This window comes from Solanum dulcamara, chromosome 11, assembly GCF_947179165.1.
Source record: "Solanum dulcamara chromosome 11, daSolDulc1.2, whole genome shotgun sequence".
Classification (NCBI taxonomy): Eukaryota; Viridiplantae; Streptophyta; class Magnoliopsida; order Solanales; family Solanaceae; genus Solanum; species Solanum dulcamara.
Genome location: NC_077247.1, coordinates 7,940,323 through 7,958,509, shown reverse-complemented (window position 1 = coordinate 7,958,509; position 18,187 = coordinate 7,940,323). Strand labels below are relative to the sequence as shown.

The 18,187-nt window shown below is 39.1% G+C and overlaps 1 pseudogene; it reads left to right on the top strand.

Annotated features, from left to right (window-relative positions):
* Window positions 1-17,106: 17,106 nt before the first annotated feature.
* LOC129875344 (5S ribosomal RNA) lies at window positions 17,107-17,226 on the top strand (annotated as a pseudogene).
* The last annotated feature ends 961 nt before the right edge of the window (window positions 17,227-18,187 follow it).

Here is an 18,187-nt window from a genome sequence, read left to right as displayed (position 1 = left end):
TAACACATTGTAACTGAGGCCATAACTGAAATAGGGATGCAGGGGGCAAGTATAACAACTTAACGAATTACTATATCTGCACCTTAGGATACGTAAATCATACACATCATCATATGTTGTGCCCGGCCCTCTTATGAACTCGGTGTCATAAGCATTTTCTCATATTCACATGTCATCATATCATCATGTATTTTATTACATCATATCATTGTATACGGTATCATATCATCATATACGGTATCATATCATCGTATATAGTACTATATCATCGTATACAGTATAATCTTATCATGTATGCCATCGTGTTACATCTGGTTCACTACGGAGCTCGGGGTCGCAAGTGTATCACTCTAATCTCATATGCATACCTACATAAAGTATCTGGCCAATTTAGTGAGGGACTCGGTGAATAGAGTGGTGTACGTCTATAGCATACCATCATAATGTACATACTGTACCCATCCCTCTAAGGAGGGACTCGGTGTTCCTTCCTTATTTCACCATATATACTATCATATTACAGCCATCCCGTGACTCGGTGAATAATCGTATCGTCATAACATATAACATATATCACACCTCACGTACGGAATCGTCTCCTCATGCATGGAACTGTACAAATCTGGCCCGGGACGCAGTGAAAGAAATAGTAAAACTGTGCATGATAACTATTCCCGGCCTATCATGGGACGCGGTGAAGGATGGGTTACAGTATGCATGAGTAGAGTAGTGGGAAACCATATACAACTAAGTCATTATTTGAAAATCGATGAAACAGTCAAGTGAACCGTCACCTGAAGACTAGGGGAGTAATTATCCGAGGTACCCCTTTAGATGTCATTAGGTCTTACATTAGTTGGGGTTTCAGAGATCTCAGATATGCATTAAGATAATGCCACACAATTTATGCAATCAGAAATACAGTCTATGCAATCAGAAACACAATTTATCTAGTTAAAGACTCAACTTATGCAATCAGACACATTTATCATTTCAGAGCCTTTAAAAATAAGGGTTGGTACCTCCACTTACTATTCATTATATAGCAGGCTCGAGAATAGTAATTTTATTAAGTTTAGACTCTGAATGTTCAGAAGTGACTACAAGTCACAAGTTATACTTAGAGCTCATAACTGGAATTACCTCTAAACCCATATCATATATCATTTTACTTAAAATTAAGCCATTACAAAGGAAAGAATATATAGGCTTCACATGTACTACTTTTCATCACATAAAAGACTTAAGGGCAACAACTCAACTATTGCAGGAGTTCTAACATCAAGAAGTAAATAAGAGTTTCGACTTATATTCAGGGCTTTATGAATGGATTTAATCCCCCATATCATATACATATCATTCATAACTTACATCTAAGATATGCCAAAAGAAAAGAAGGATAGCTCTACATACTTATTCTAAATACATGCCAAAAGAAAGCTTCACATAACTTGTCTGAATTATTCCTTATCCTGTTTTCCTCGCCATCCTTTGAACCTATTCAACATGAAACTAATATGAATATCAACCCCTTTTACTTTCCAGCACCCTAGGTTACACCTTAGTATTAATGGAATCTATTTCCTTAGTCGTTTCCCCGACTAGTTCTGTTATTCGCTAAGGCGTCGACGAAAATTGGGCAGCACCTCCCCTATAATGTACCCTATCTAAATTTCCAATTAGGTCCCTAAGACCTATAGCCAACCAACAACAACAACCTGCAGCAATTCACACCAACAATATATAACATAAACTCCAAACGACTTATTCAAAAATACGATATCACAATAGGGCGTCTAGCCTTTATTTTGTAATGCCTTTCATTAAACGCAACGAGGTGTCATGTGGCTGAAACCAAAAGAACCCACATCCCCTTTAGAATGCATTTCGTCCCTGCAATAATACATTATACCCCTGCAGCAACAACTCACTCAAAGCTATCAAAACGTGAATTCTGGACAGCTTACTGTTTTACCTTGTCGCTTCGTTTCGAAGGGGTAATGGAGGGAAACAGGATTTACGTCCTTCATGAAAGTTATAGACATGTGTCTTAGGGTCGCATAGAATTTAAAATCACCACTACATCAATTTTGTAAAAAAAGATATGCCCAAAACACCAACAGGAATACGTGTAAGATTTCCAAAATCAAAATCTGGGCAATACCTCCTCTACACTTCATCACCCTTGTTCGAGAAGCTAAAAGAAAAAATGGATTTTAAAAAATTAAAGTTATACACAAGAAGTTATACAAATATTACTAAAAACTGTCCCCTCCAAAAATGGGTTTGTTAACTAGTTTTTAAGGTTTTCCCTCTTTGGTCTTTCAACTTACTCTTAAGTTCCAAGCTAAAGAATTAATTCCGTAGACATCGTAAAATACATATATACACCTCCACGTGCTAAGGGAACACCAGATATAATTAATTCACGGAAAAAAAGTGAAGAACTTACCTTAACTCTTCTTTAACCATGGCTGTCGTAGTACTCTCTTCCTCTCACGTTTTCTCTCTACGTTTAGCTGATGTTTTTGGAATCCAAATGAATTAAGAGTCATTAACACATATATATATGGTTACTTAGGAACTGACATATGTCATCACCTAAGGGTGACACGTGTCAAGCCCTTATTGGGCCACGGATCCACCCTTAGCCTTCAAGGCTGCCACATGTCCTTGGTGGGGCCCACCCCCAAGTAGGTGGGTCACCTACTTGACCCCAAGCAGGTGGGTCACCTGCTGCCATATGGAACTTCCCTAGGCTGCCACATGGAACCTTCTTTTTCTACCATGTGTCGCCTTCTCCTCTCCCCCGTGGGTTCATAATCTCATCTTGTCTTAAGAGCCTATGTAATCCGCACTACGTAAGCTTGATATATCCTTAAGAAACTTAAGTGTATAAGACTCTTAACTTAGTGGCTTACGTAGGTAAATCGAGTCCTACGACTCATTACTTGGCCTCCAATTCCTTTCGGATTCTTATGACTCCATTTCCAACCTTTCTTCTCACGAGGTATCACAATCTTCTTTCCTTAGAGTTGTTTGATAGTGTCGTAGCTTATCCGGCTCACATGATAGTGTCTAAGGAACTTAAGAAGACATTCCGAGCTCGAGAGCGCGGGGTGTAACATCCTTCCCTCCCTTTAGAACATTCGTTCCCGAATGTTGAATAAAACTTCCTTTAAGACTTTATACAAATTGTAGGGAGATTCCTTTCTACTGGAATGACATACATTCTCATCCAAGTAATTAATATACAAGTTCCAGGACTGGGGGTTATCTGTAGACATCGGGAATAGGTGCGGACACCTGTGTTTCATGTCCTCTTCAACTTCCCAGGTTATGTCTTCACAATTCTTATTCCACCACAGTACCTTGACGGAAGCTATGTCCTTAGTTCGTAACCCATTTAATCTGCCGATCCCGGATGGAAATGGGTTTCCCCTCGTAGGATAACTCCTTGTTACGTGGACCTCCTCCACAGGAAATATTTTGGGAGTGTCGTTCACATTCTTGCGGAGCATTGATCTGTGAAAACTGAATGTATTATTTCAAATTGGACGGTAGGTCCCACTCATAGACAGCTTTATCTATTCTACAAATGCCCTGAGAAGGATCAATGTATCCCCTTCTTGCCGACTCTAGGCTTCTACTCGATAGCTTGTCCCGGATTAAGCTTTACTTCATCAATAATTTACTGGATCCCCTCTGGGCCTATCCATTAATCGAAGGGCAAAATGTCATACTAAGATTCACCTGTGTTCCCAATCCTTACCGGAATGATCTCCAGCTATTAGCCGTACATTGAACCTTCCCGTCTGAGATAATAGATATGGGAACCCCATGAAATCTTATTGTTTCCTTGCTATGTCATCTTGTATAACCCTTAGCTGATTATACCTTCCTAATTGGAAGAAAATGGGTTAATTTTGTCAGCTTATCTACCATAACCTATATGAACTTATACTTTCGTAGAGTGTAAGGTCAGCCTGCACTATAACCTACATTAATTGCCTTCCATCTCCGAGTTGGGATTCCCATCCCCCGTAATAGGCTATCAAGCCTTTGATGCTCCTTTTCGTTTAAGCCATTATACAACTCCTCTTAATTCAACTTGTAACACCTTAGGTATGCTATCTTGCTCTTTTACTCAGATCTTCTTTCTAGTTTTATTACCACACATTATACTATAATGCTTACAAAAATATGTGTAGGTACATAGAGCCATCTAGAAAATGCTTTAGTGTCGCTATACTAGCGGCTTACCTCCTTCGGTCGAGGTCAGGGGACGTCAGGGATCTGCTATGACTTTTGTCCTTAATACCAATTATATCTTAATAGTTCTACCTCGAACCACCTTACACTTTTCTTTAATAGATTCTAAATATGGCAATCACATTGCTATTACTGACTTTCTTTTATTGAGTAATCATTTGCCCTAGCTCTTAGTATGACAATGTTCGTAAGCTACATAACTATTCTGTGCCATTTTCACGAGGTGCGTTGTATTTCAGTCATAATCTTTTCTGCTCTTAGCTTACTCTATTCTATATGCGTCATTGTACTAACACGCCTTTATAATCTCTTTTTGCCATACTTACTTCATTTCCTTTTTCACTTCCTAGGAGGTCACCCATCCCAGTGCTACTCTTACCCAAGCATGCTTAACTTTGGAGTTTTGACAGAATCTGGTGCATTAGTGTAGGTATAATCGCGTCCATCCCTTTTGGGGTCTCGTTTGATGTTTAAGCATTCCCATTTACATATGATAGCGTTAGTTGATTTTCTCTTACGCTTATACTTCTCTTGTCCACTTTACCCCTTTTAGGGTGTACCCATGTCTATTCACACGCGAATGATTCTTACTCCAACATATTTAACGTGTTGTACCATATCTATATCTTCTATTAAATTATCCCCATGTTAGGTTGACTTTCTAGGAAACCCTAGCATAATCGTAGGGTGCGTTAGTATTCATAATGTATCATATAAAATCTCATCTAACGATTGATACTCAAGTAGTATCCGTAATGTAGCAGTTCATTCAAAGCCACATTCCATTCATCCCAATCAGTAATTAACAAGGGCTCATAATTGGTGCAAATTCCCCACTCGAGTGTACTTATACTTTAATGACTTATGTTTCAATCTTCGTCATTATAATAACTTTATTCCTGTGGATACAGCTTATTCTTCTAATAACCTCGTAATGCAGCAGTTGTTCTGCAAATCGACATACCTTCTCCTTGCAGGATCTCACTAACCATCAAGGTAGAGTCACGTATATTAACTTCATTATGCCTTCTGAACTTTCATCTTTGTCATGTGCTTCAGGCTCCCTTCTAATCCTGCTTAAAATCAGATTAACTTCATTGTAATAGGGGCCTTATCTTATTACTTTTTCATCATACTATACTTTCAATTTGTAACTGTCTATCTCCCTTTTTGTTCGGTACTCATACTTAATTAATCACATCTATCTTGAGTGCCTCTGTTAGAACTTCTGTATTATTCTTTCAGCTTATTTCCATTTTTGGTTGGGCGTAAGGAATTCCATATTACCCTTTACTTATTCTCATAACGGTTTTTGTTATATTCACCTAGTACCCTATTCACATGTAGTCCCATAGTATAACACCGCTTGACTTTCTTTACGATTCTTACTATGGGCTACTTACCCTTCTTAGTTAGTATTATCCTTAATGTTTCACAAGTTGTCTTATTAACATTTCATATCCGTCACAGTTTTTTATCCCTCGTACTCTTGTCTTAATCATACTGTTACTTTCCTCAACTATAACTTGTCATAATTTATCCCTATGTATCAATTCAGGCGATGCCTTACTATATTGTTTTATCCCGATCTATCAGTCCTCTTTGAGTCATCTTCTTTGGTTATAGGTCCTTTCTAACTCTGTTCTACTATTCCAGTATCGACCTTCTAGTTTCTATTGCCATTAACTCAGCAATTAACTTATTTCTCGAGGTCAGCCATACTCATTTAGTCAAATCTCATCATTGTTGCGAGAACAACCTTTCAAGACATACTACAACCCTGCATCTCATTCTCTTTTTATTTCTAAGAAAATTTGGGCAGAGTTTTCTCTACATTTCTTACTATCTCAACACCTGTACACAGAAAATACCAATCATACCTCACAGGGCACACAGATATATATTCGTATCGTATCATATCGCAGCCACCCAGGGCACATATATATATTTATATCATTTCATATTGCAGCCACACAGGGCGTCCACATTAGTAGTATGAAAATTGACTTACCTCGTATGTCCCCTCGAATTGCACCTATTGCACTTTCATGTATAATTTTCCTTTCATTTTCCAACTTTATATATCAATTGTATTGCAACACCTTACCTGACATAGGTCCTTCGTGCCTTTACTTACCTACGTGCTTCGTAACATCCAATATTGTCAGTTACTTCTTTCTATTGGCATTGTCCTCCTACTAAAATCGCAGGTTAGTATGAGGAATTTTATTTCCTATGGTTCGGCTCTATCGCACGATCTTAGATATGAAATAAAGTAACATCCTAAATGTCCTGTAGCCTCCTGTCTATAGATGTGGTGCACAGCACACCGATAAACAAGACTCTACTAGACACGATCTGTAGATACTTCAAGGACGAACTGCTCTAATACCACTTCTATCACGACCCAACCCCGTAGGCCGCAATTGGGGTCCGACATGGACCCTCTTATGCGTATTTATCAGCTACACTTAAGTTGAACCATGTGTGAGTGATACAATACACAAGTACTTCAATAGTTTAAAACTTTTTTATGTACCTGTAGCCTCTTTCATTCGTATCGTATCATGAAGGGGCATGCGCCGACGAGGCTGCCATAACATAAAAACATTTACAACATGTCATATAAGGACCGTCGAAACAAACTTATAAACAACCCACATCCATATGTCTACAGACCTCTAGGAATAGTAACAGTAATATATGGCGGTATAGGGCCCCCACCGTACCCCTGAATGTACAAATATATATACATTAAGTGAGCAGTATCAAAAATTAGGCTCCAGAACAGCGGAGCACGTCCAACATAGCTGAGTGGAAACCCTAAGCTAGCGGATCTCCAACATAAACATCTGTACTTGCAGACATGAAACGCAGCCCCACGAGAAAAGGGGGGTCAGTACGATATATGTACTGAGTATATAAAGCATAAGATATCGTAACTGAGGTCATAACTTAAATAGGGATGCAGGGGGCAAGTATAACAACTTAACGAATTACTGTACCTGCACCTTAGGACACGTAAATCATACACATCATCATATGATATGCCCGGCCCTCTAGTGAACTCGGTGTCATAAGCATTTTCTCATATTCACATGTCATCGTATCATCATGTATTTTATTTCATCATATCATCGTATACGGTATCATATCATCGTATACGGTACCATATCATCGTATACGGTATAATCTTATCATGTATACCATCGTGTTACATCCATTTCACTACGGGGCTTGGGGTCACAAGTGTATCACTCTAATCTCATATGCATGCCTACATAAAGTATCTAGCCCCTTTAGTGAGGGACTCGGTGAATGGAGTGGTGTACGTCTATAGCGTACCATCATAATATACATATCATACCCCGTCCCTATAAGGAGGGACTCGGTGTTCCTTTCTTATTTCGCCACATATACTATCATATTACAACCGGACCTTGACTCGGTGAATAATCGTATCATTATAAAATATAACATATATCACACCTCACGTACGGAATCATCTCCTCATGCATGGAACTGTACAAATCCGGTCTGGGATGCAGTGAAAAAAATAGTAAAACTGTGCACGATAACTATTCCCAGCCCATCATGGGACGCAGTGAAGGATGGGTTACAGTATGCATGAGTAGAGTAGTGGGAAACCATATGCAACTAAGTCATTATCTGAAAATCGATGAAACAGTCAAGTGAACCATCACCTGAAGACTAGGGGAGTAATTATTCGAGGTACCCCTTTAGATGTCATTAGGGCTTACATTAGTTGGGGTTTCAGAGATCACAGATATGCATCAAGATAATGCCACACAATTTATGCAATCAGAAATATAGTCTATGCAATCAGAAACATAATTTATCTAGTTAAAGACTCAACTTATGGAATCAGACGCACTTATCATTTCAGAGTCTTTAAAAAGAAGGGCTAGTACTTCCACTTACTATTCATTATATAGCAGGCTCGAGAATAGTAATTTTATTACCTTTAGACTCTGAATGTTCAGAAGTGACTACAAGTCACGAGTTACACTCAGAGCTTATAACTGGAATTACCTCTAAACCCATATCATATATCATTTTACTTAAAATTAAGTCATTCCAAAGGAAAGAAGAGATAGGCTTCACATGTACTACTTTTCATCACATAAAAGACTTAAGTGCAACAACTCAGCTATTGCAAGAGTTCTAACATCAAGAAGTAAATAAGAGTTTCAACTTATATTCAGGGCTTTATGAATGGATTTAATCCCACATATCATATACATATTGTTCATTACTTACATCTAAGACATGCCAAAAGAAAAGAAGGATAGCTCTACATACTTATTCTAAAAACATGCCAAAAGAAAGCTTCACATACCTTGTCTGAATTATTCCTTATCCTGTTTGCCTCGCCATCTTTTGAACCTATTCAACATGAAAGTAATATGAATATCAACCCCTTTTACTTTCCATCACCCTAGGTTACACCTTAGTATTAATGGAATCTATTTCCTTAGTCGTTTCCCCGACTAGTTCTGTTATTCGCTAAGGTGTCGACGAAAATTGGGCACCCCCTATAATGTGCCCTATCCAAATTTCCAATTAGGTTCCTAAGACCTATAGCCAACCAAAAACAACAACCTGCAGCAATTCACACCAATAATATACAACATAAACTCCAAACGACTTATTCAAAAATACGATATCACAATAGGGCGTCTAGCCTTTATTTTGTAACGCCTTGCATTACATGCAACGAGGGGTCGTGTGTCTGCAACCAGAAGCAACCACATATCTTTTAGAATGCATTTAGGCCCTGCAACAATACATTACACCCCTGAAGCAACAACTCACTCAAAACTATCAAAACGTGAATTCTGGACAGCCTACTATTTTACCTTGTCATTTCATTTCGAAGGGGTAATGGAGGGAAACAGGTTTTATATCCTTCATGAAAGTTATAGACATGTGTTTTAGGTTTGCATACAATTTAAAATCACCCCTACATAAATTTTGTAGAAAACGATATGCCCAAAACACCAACAGGAATACGTGTAAGATTTCCAAAACCAAAATCTGGGCAATACCTCCTCTACACTTCATCACCCTTTTTCGAGAAGCTAAAAGCAAAACTGGATTTTAAAGTCTAAATGAAAGTTATATAACTATGAAATAACTTTCTAAAACATATTGAATCACCCAAAACGAAGCTATACACAAGAAGTTATACCAATATTACTAACAACTTTCCCCTCCAAAAATGGGTTTGTTAACTAGTTTTTAACGTTTTCCCTCTTTGTTCTTTCAACTTCCTCTCAAGTTCCAAGTTGAAGAATTAATTTTGCAGACATCGTAAAATATATATATACACCTCCACGTGCTTAGGAAACACCGTAGATAATTAATTCACGGAAGAAAAGTGAAGAACTTACCTTAATTCTTCTTGAACCATGGCTGCCGTAGTACTCTCTTCCTCTCACATTTTCTTTCTATGCTTAGCTGATGTTTTTGGACTCCAAATGACTTAAGAGTCATTAACACATATATATATGGTTCCTTAGGAAGTGACACGTGTCAGCCCCTAAGGTGACACGAGTCAAGCCCTTATTGGGCCACGAATCCACCCTTAGCCTCCAAGGCTGCCACGTGTCCTTGGTGTGGCCCACCCCCAAGTATGTGGGTCACCTACTTGACCCTAAGCAGGTGGGTCACCTACTTCTATGTGGCACTTCCCTAGTCTTCCACGTGGCACCTTCTTTTGCTGCCACGTGTCGCCTTCTCCTCTCCCCCGTGGGTTCGTAATCTCGTCTTGTCTTAAGAGCCGATGTAATCCGCACTACGTAAGCTTGATATATCCTTAAGAAACTTAAGTGTATAAGACTCTTAACTTAGTGGCTTACGTAGGTAAATCGAGTCTTACGACTCATTACTTGGCCTCCAATTCCTTTCGAATTCTTATGACTCCATTTCCAACCTTCCTTCTCACGAGGTATGACAATCTTCTTTCCTTAGAGTTGTTTGATAGTGTCATAGCTTATCTGTCTCACATGATAGTGTCTAAGGAACTTAAGAAGACATTCCGAGCTCAAGAGAGCGGGGTGTAACAAATTCTAAGCAGTGGATAGGGGTTATGAGGCCTACTTGGAGTTTTGGGAATGGAATTATCCCCACATTCCACACACAATTCACCTAAGGCTAAAACTTGCCAAAAGGAAAGAAAGATAGTTGTACAAACTTATACCAAAACATGCCAAGAGAAAGCTTTACATACCTCTTGTGAGTTGCTCTTTATCCCGTTCATTTCATCGTCCTCTGAACCTATTCAATCATGAAAGTAATAAGAATATCAACTACCCTTAGCTTTACAGCATCTTAGGTTGTACCTTAGTATTCATGGAACCTATTTCCGTGTTCGTTTCCTCGACTAATTCTTTAATTAGTTATGGCATTAACGAAAATTGGGCAGCACTTCCCCTATAATGTGCCCTATCCAAATTTCCAATTATATCCCTAAACACTACATCCAACCAACAACAACAACCTTCAATATATGTTTATGCAATTCATATCAACAATATACAACATAAACTCCAAACGACTCTCTCAAAAATACGATATCAAAATAGGGTTTCTAGTTTCCATTTTGCAAAACCTTTAACCGTACGAAGTGGGGGGTCGTGTGGCTGAAACCAGAAGCTCCCCCACCTCATTTAGAACATATTTATACCCTGAAACAACAAACCACACCCCTTCATCAGCACCTCACAAGAACAATACTTTATTTCGACGATAATTCAACTATAGCGACTCCAATTTAGTTTATTCCGAGCGTCAAGTGTTTCTATGACATTTTCACATTTTCAGCCACCTATAGGACGTGTAACACACTCAATAACAACACTATAAAGTCCAAATTAAAAGGAGAAACCTTACCTTACCCGAAATTGGCCAAAATTGTCAAATCGCAACTCGGAACTTCTTCAACCGTGCTGAAATTGAGCGGGCTGTTTGTATGACTTCCTTGCTGCCCCAAGAAGTAAATTTATGTTATTATCACCCTAAATTAATCATAGTATACCTTATATAATTTATTTACAGAGCGAAGCTCGAAGGCGTACCTTGGCAGCCCTTAGGCCGTAACCCTCCTCTCTTCTTCCTCTCACATTTCTGTCCAACTTTTCCAAGTGTACAGCTGAAGAAATGACTTCTTAGTCATCATAATATACATATATACATCTCCACGTACTTGAGGAATACTGTAGATAATTAATTCATGGAAGAATAATGAAGAACTCACCCTTAATTCTTCCAAACCAAAGCTGCCGTAGGTAATCTCTTTCTCTCACATTTCCTCTCTATGTTTTGGCTGATTTTTTGGATACATAATGACTTAAGAGTCATTAACATATATATCCACCATTTTTAGAAGGTGCCACGTGGAAGCCCCCTAGGGCGCCACCTAGGTTCATGCGGCCTATCAAACGTCGCCACGTGGAAGCAGGGTCAACCCTATTACACCCCGCACTCTCGAGCTCGAAACGTCTTCTTAAGTTCCTTAGACACTATCATGCGATCCGGACAAGCTACGAAACTATCAAACAACTCTAAGGAAAGAAGATTGTGATACCTCGTGAGAAAAAAGGTTGGAAATGGAGTCATAAGAATCCGAAAGGAATTGGAGGCCAAGTAATGAGTCGTAGGACTCGATTTACCTACGTAAGCCACTAAGTTAAGAGTCTTATACACTTCAGTTGCTTAAGGATATATCAATCTTACGTAGTACGGATTACATAGGCTCTTAAAGTGAGACGAGATTACGAACCCATGAGGAAGAAGAAAAAAATTACGCGGGGCAGCCAATGGGAGGGTGACACGTGGCAGCACCTAAGCAAGCAGGTGACCCACCTGCTTGGGGTCAAGAAGGTGACCCACCTTCTTGGGGAGGTGGGCCCCACTGCAATGTGGCATCCCCTCCTTGAAAGCATGGATTCGTGGCCCAATAGGGTCTGGACACGTGTCACCCTATGGGGATGACACATGTCACCTCCTAAGACAGCATATACATGTATGTATTATGACTATTAACTTGTTCATTATCCAAAAGAATCAGCCAAGAGCCTAGAGAAACTCTTAGAGAGGAGAAGGAGAACTACGGCAACTAAGGAAGAAAAAAGGTAAGTCTTCCAATTTTTCGCAGTGAATTAATTATCTACGGTGTTCCTCGACCACATGTAGATGTACATATGTATCTCACGATGTCAACAGAACCATAAATTCACCTTTACGCTTGGAACAAACAAGAGAAAATTTAAAGGAACAATTCTAGGAACAAGAGGAGGGAGCTACGGGTTTGGCCTTTGAAGGTGAGTCTCCGACTTTTGTTCCGTGAATTAATTATTTATGGTATCCCATGTTTATATAAATATTTGTAATATCTTAAAATCATAATTTCGGGCAGCGAAGAAGTGTCAAAAACAGTCCGCTCCGTTTCAGCACGACGAAAGATTTTCGAAGCAAGTTTTAGCTAGTTTTGGCCAATTTCGGGAAAGGTAAGTTCTTTCCATATAATTTGAATTTTATGATGTTTCATTAGGGTGTATTACACACCTTAGGGGCTGATGGAAGTTGGGGAAAAGGTTTGAAAAGTTCGGCATTCGGAATAAACTAAATTGGAGTCGCTAGAAGTGAATTGTCGTCGAAATGAGGCGTTGTTCTTGTGAGTTTCTGCTGCAGGGGTGTGATGTGTTGTTTCAGGGCCTAAATATGTTCTAATTTGGGTTAGGTTGCTTCTGTTTGAATCCACATGACCCCTTGTGGCGTATTATTAAAGGCGTTACAAAATAAAGGCTAGACGCCCTATTGTGCTACCGTATTTTTGAATAAGTCATTCGGAGTTTATGTTGTATATTGTTGGTGTGAATTGCTGCAGGTTGTTGTTGTTGGTTTTCTGTAGGTCTTAGGGACCTAATTGGAAATTTGGATAGGGAACATTATAGGGGAGGTGCTGCCCAATTTTCGTTAACACCTTAACAAATAACAGAACTAGTCGGGGAAACAACTAAGGAAATAGATTCCATTAATAGTAAGGTGTAACCTAAGATGATGGAAATTTAAGAGGGTTTGATATTTATATTACTTTCATGATGAATAGGTTCAAAGGACGGCGAGGCAAGCAGGATAAGGAATAATTCAGACAAGGTATGTGAAGCTTTTTTTGGCGCATTTTTGGAATAAGTATGTAGAGCTATTCTTCTTTTCTTTTGACATGTCTTTGATGTAAGCTATAAATGATATGTTTATGACATTTGGGATTCAATCCATTCGTAAAGCCCTGAGTATGAGTCGAGACTCTCGTTTACTTCTTAATATTAGAACTCCTGCAATAACTGAATCATTACCTTTAAGTCCTCTATGTGATGAAAACTAGTACATGTAAAGCCTATCTCTTCTTTCCTTTGGAATGTCTTAATCTTAAGTGAAATGATATATGATATAGATTTGGAGAAAATTCCAATTATGAGCTCTGAATATAATTTGTGACTTGTAGTCACTCTGACCATTAAAAGCCTGAAAGTAGTAAAACTATTATTCTTGAGCCTGCTATTTAGTGAATAGTAAGTGGAGATACAAGCTCCTTTTCTTGAAGGCTATGAAACGATCAATGTCTCTAATTGCATAACTGTGTCTCTGATTACATAACTATGTCTCTGATTGCATAACCATGTCTCTGATTGCATAAACCATGTTTCTGATTGCATAAGCTATGTAGCATTGTCTTAATGCATGTATGTGATTCCTGATGCCCCAATTGATGTAACCCCTAATGATATCTAAAGGGCACTTCGGATGAGTACCTTCCTGGTCTTCAGGTGATGGTTCACTTGAGTGTTTCATTGAGTCTCAGAGGGTGACTTAGTTGCATATAGTTTCTCATTACTCTACTCGTGCATGTTGTAACCCTTCTTTCTTCTAGTCCCACGATGGGCTTGATATTATGTCGGGCGCAGCTTTACTACTTCTTTCACTGCGTCCCAGGCCGGATGTGTATAGTTCCACGCACGAGGAGACGATGTCATACATGAGGTGTGATATATGTTATATGTCATGACGATACGATTATTCACCGAGTCCCGGGCCGGCTGTAATATGATAGCATATGTCGCGAAATAAGGAAGGAACACCGAGTCCCTCCTTGGAGGGCCGGGTACAGTATGTATATTATGATGTTACGCTATAGACGTACACCACTCCATTCACCGAGTCCCTCACTAAAGGGGCCGTATACTTTATGTAGGCATGCATATAAGATTAGAGTGATATATTTGCGACCCCGAGCCCCGTAGTGAACCGGATGTAATACAATGACATACATGATAAGATTATACCGTATATGATGATATGATACCGTATATGATAATATGATACCGTATACGATGATATGGTATCATATACGATGACATGATGAAATAAAATACATAATGATACGATGACATGTGAATATGAGAAAATGCTTATGACTCCGAGTTCACTAGAGGGCCGGGCACAACATATGACGATGTGTATGATTTACGTGTCCTAAGGTGCAGGTACAATAATTCGTTAAGTTGTTATACTTGTCCCCTGCATCCCTATTTCAGTTATGGCCTCAGTTACGATGTGTTATGCTTTACATACTCAGTACATATATTGTACTGACCCTTTTTTTCTCGGGGGGCTGCATTTCATGCCGGCAGGTACAGATGTTCATGTTGGAGATCCGCTAGCTTAGGGTTTCCACTCAGCTATGTTGGACGTGCTCTGCTATTCCGGAGCCGTATTGTTGATGCTGGTCATTGATGCATATGTTTATTTATTTAGGGGTACGACGCAGGTCCTGTCCCGCCATATGATACAGTTATTACTCTTAGAGATCTGTAGACATGTGTATGTGGGTTATTTGTAAGATTGTTTCAATTGTGCTCATACGACGTATTGCAAATGTTTTCATGGTATGGTTGCCTCGTCGGCTCGCGTGCCCCCTTCCTGTTATGATACAGGTGAATGAGGCTATAGGTTCCTAAAAAAAAAGTTTTTTACCCATTGGGGTTTGTATATAGTATCACATCAGACACGGTTGAACTTAAGGGTAGCTAATAGATACACATAAGGGGGTCCAAGTCGGACCCCAGTCGTGGCCTACGGGGTTGGGTCGTGATAGAAGTGGTATCAGAGCAGTTCGTCCTTGGGTTGTCTATAGACCGTGTCTAGTAGAGTCTGGTTTATCGGTGTGTTGTGCACCACATCTATAGACAGGAGGCTACAGGACATGTAGGATGTTACTTTCTTTCATATCTAAGATCGTGCAATAGAGCCGAGCTATAAGAAATGAAATTCCTCATATAGAAGAAAGTAACTGACAATGTTGGATGTTATGAAGAACGCAGGTAAGAAAAGGCATGAAGGGCCTATGTCAGGTAAGGTGTTGCAATACAATTGATATATAAAGTTGGAAAATGAAAGGAAAATTATACAGGAAAATGCAACAAGCACAGTTCAAGGGGACATACGAGCTAAGTCCATTTTCATACTGCTAATTGTAGGTGCCCTGTGTTGCTGCGATCTGAAATGATATGAATATATATGTGTGCCCTGGGTGGCTGCGATATGATACGATATGAATATATATATGTGTGCCCTATTAGGCATTGTTGATATTTTCTATGTGCAGGTGTTGAGATAGTAAGAAATATAGAGGAAACTCTGCCCAAATTTTCTTTGAAATAAAAAGAGAATCAGATGCAGGGTTGTAGTATGTCTTGAAAGGTTGTTCTCGCAACAATGATGAGATTTGACTAAACGAGTATGGCTGACCTCGAGAAATAAGTTAATTGCTGAATTAATGGCAATAGAAACTAGGAGGTCGATACTGGAATAGTAGAATGAAGTTAGAAAGGACCTACAAGCCAAAGAAGAAGACTCAGACAGGACTGATAGATCGGGATAAAATAATATAGTAAGGCATCGCCTGAATTGATACATAGGGATAAACTATGACAAGTTATGGTTGAAGGAAGTAACAGTATGACTAAGACAAGAGTACGAGGGATAAAGAATTGTGACGGATATGAAATGTTAAGAAGACAGCTACGAATTGAAAGTATAGTATGATGAAAAAGTAATAAGATAAGGCCCATACTACAACGAAGTTAATATGGTTTTAAGCAGGATTAGAAGAGAGCCTGAAGCACATGACAAAGATGAAAGCTCAGAAGGCATAACGAGGTTAATATACGTGACTCCACCTTGATGATTAGTGAGATCCTGCAAGGAGAGGGTATGTCAATTTGCAGAACAACTGCTGCATTACGAGGTTATTAGAGGAATAAGCTATATTCACGAGAATAAAGTTAGTATAATGATGAAGCTTGAAACACGAGTCATTAAAGTATAAGTACACTTGAGTGGGGAATTGGCACCAATTATGAGCCCTCGCTAATTACTGATTGGGATGAATGGAATGTGGCTTTGAATGCACTGCTACATTACGGATAATACTCGAGTATCAATCGTTAGATGAGATTTTATATGATACATTGTGAATACTAATGCACCCTACGGTTATGCTAGGGTTTCCTATAAAGGCAACCTAACGTATGGAAGATTTAACATAACATGTAGATATGGTACAACACATTAAATATGTTGGAGTGGAATCCTTCGAGTGTGAATAGCTGAAAATAAATTGAGGCTGACATATGTACACCCTAAAAGGGGGGAAGTGGACAACAGAAGTACAAGCGCAAGAGAAAATCAACTGATGCTATCATATGTAAATAGGAACGCTTAAACTTCAAACGAGACCCCATAAGGAATGGACGCGATCATACCCGCACTAATGCACCGGATTCCGTCAAAACTCCGAAGTTAAGCGTGCTTGGGTAAGAGTAGCACTGGGATGGGTGACCCCCTGGGAAGTGAAAAAGGGAACGAGACAAGTATGAAAAAAAGAGATTATAAAGGCGTGTTACTACAATGACACATATAGAACAGAGTAAGCCAAGAGAAGAAAAGATTATGACTCAAATACAACGCACTTCGTGAAAATGGCACAAGAATAGTTGTGCAGCTTACGAACATTGGCATACTAAGAGCAAGGTCAAATGATTACTCGATAAAATGAAGTCAGTAATAGCAATGTGATTGCCATATTTAGAATCTATTAAAGAAAAGTGTAAAATGGTTTGAGGCAGAACTATTAAGATATAATCGGTATTAAGGACAAAAGCCATAGCAGAGCCCTAACCTCGACTGAAGGAGGTAAGCCGCTAGTATAGCGACACTAAAGCGTTTTCTGAATGGCTCTGCGTACCTACACACATTTGTGTAAGAATTACAGTATAATGTGTGGTAATAAAACTAGAAGGAAGATCTGAGTAAAAGAGCAAGATAGCATACCTAAGGTGTTACAAGTTGAATTAAGAGGAGTTGTGTAATGGCTTAAAATAAGAGGAGCATTAGAGTCTTAATAGCCTATTACGGGGGATGGGAATCCCAACTCGAGAATGGAAGGCGATTAATGTAGGTTATAGTCCAAGCTGACAAAATTAACCCATATTCTTCCAATTAGGAAGGTATATTCAGCTAAGGGTTATACGAGATGACATAGGAAGGAAACAATAAGATTTCACGGGGTTCCCACATCTATTATCTCGGACGATGAAGTTCAACATACGGCTAATCGCTGGAGATCATTCCGGTAAGGATTGGGAACACAGGTGAGTCTTAGTACGACATTTTGCCCTTCGATTAATGGATAGGCCCAGAGGGGATCCAGTAAATTATTGATGAAGTAAAGCTTAATCCGGGATAAGCTATCGATTAGAAGCTTAGAGTCGACAAGAAAGGGGATATATTGGTCCTTCTCAAGGCATTTGTAGAATAGATAAAGCAGCCT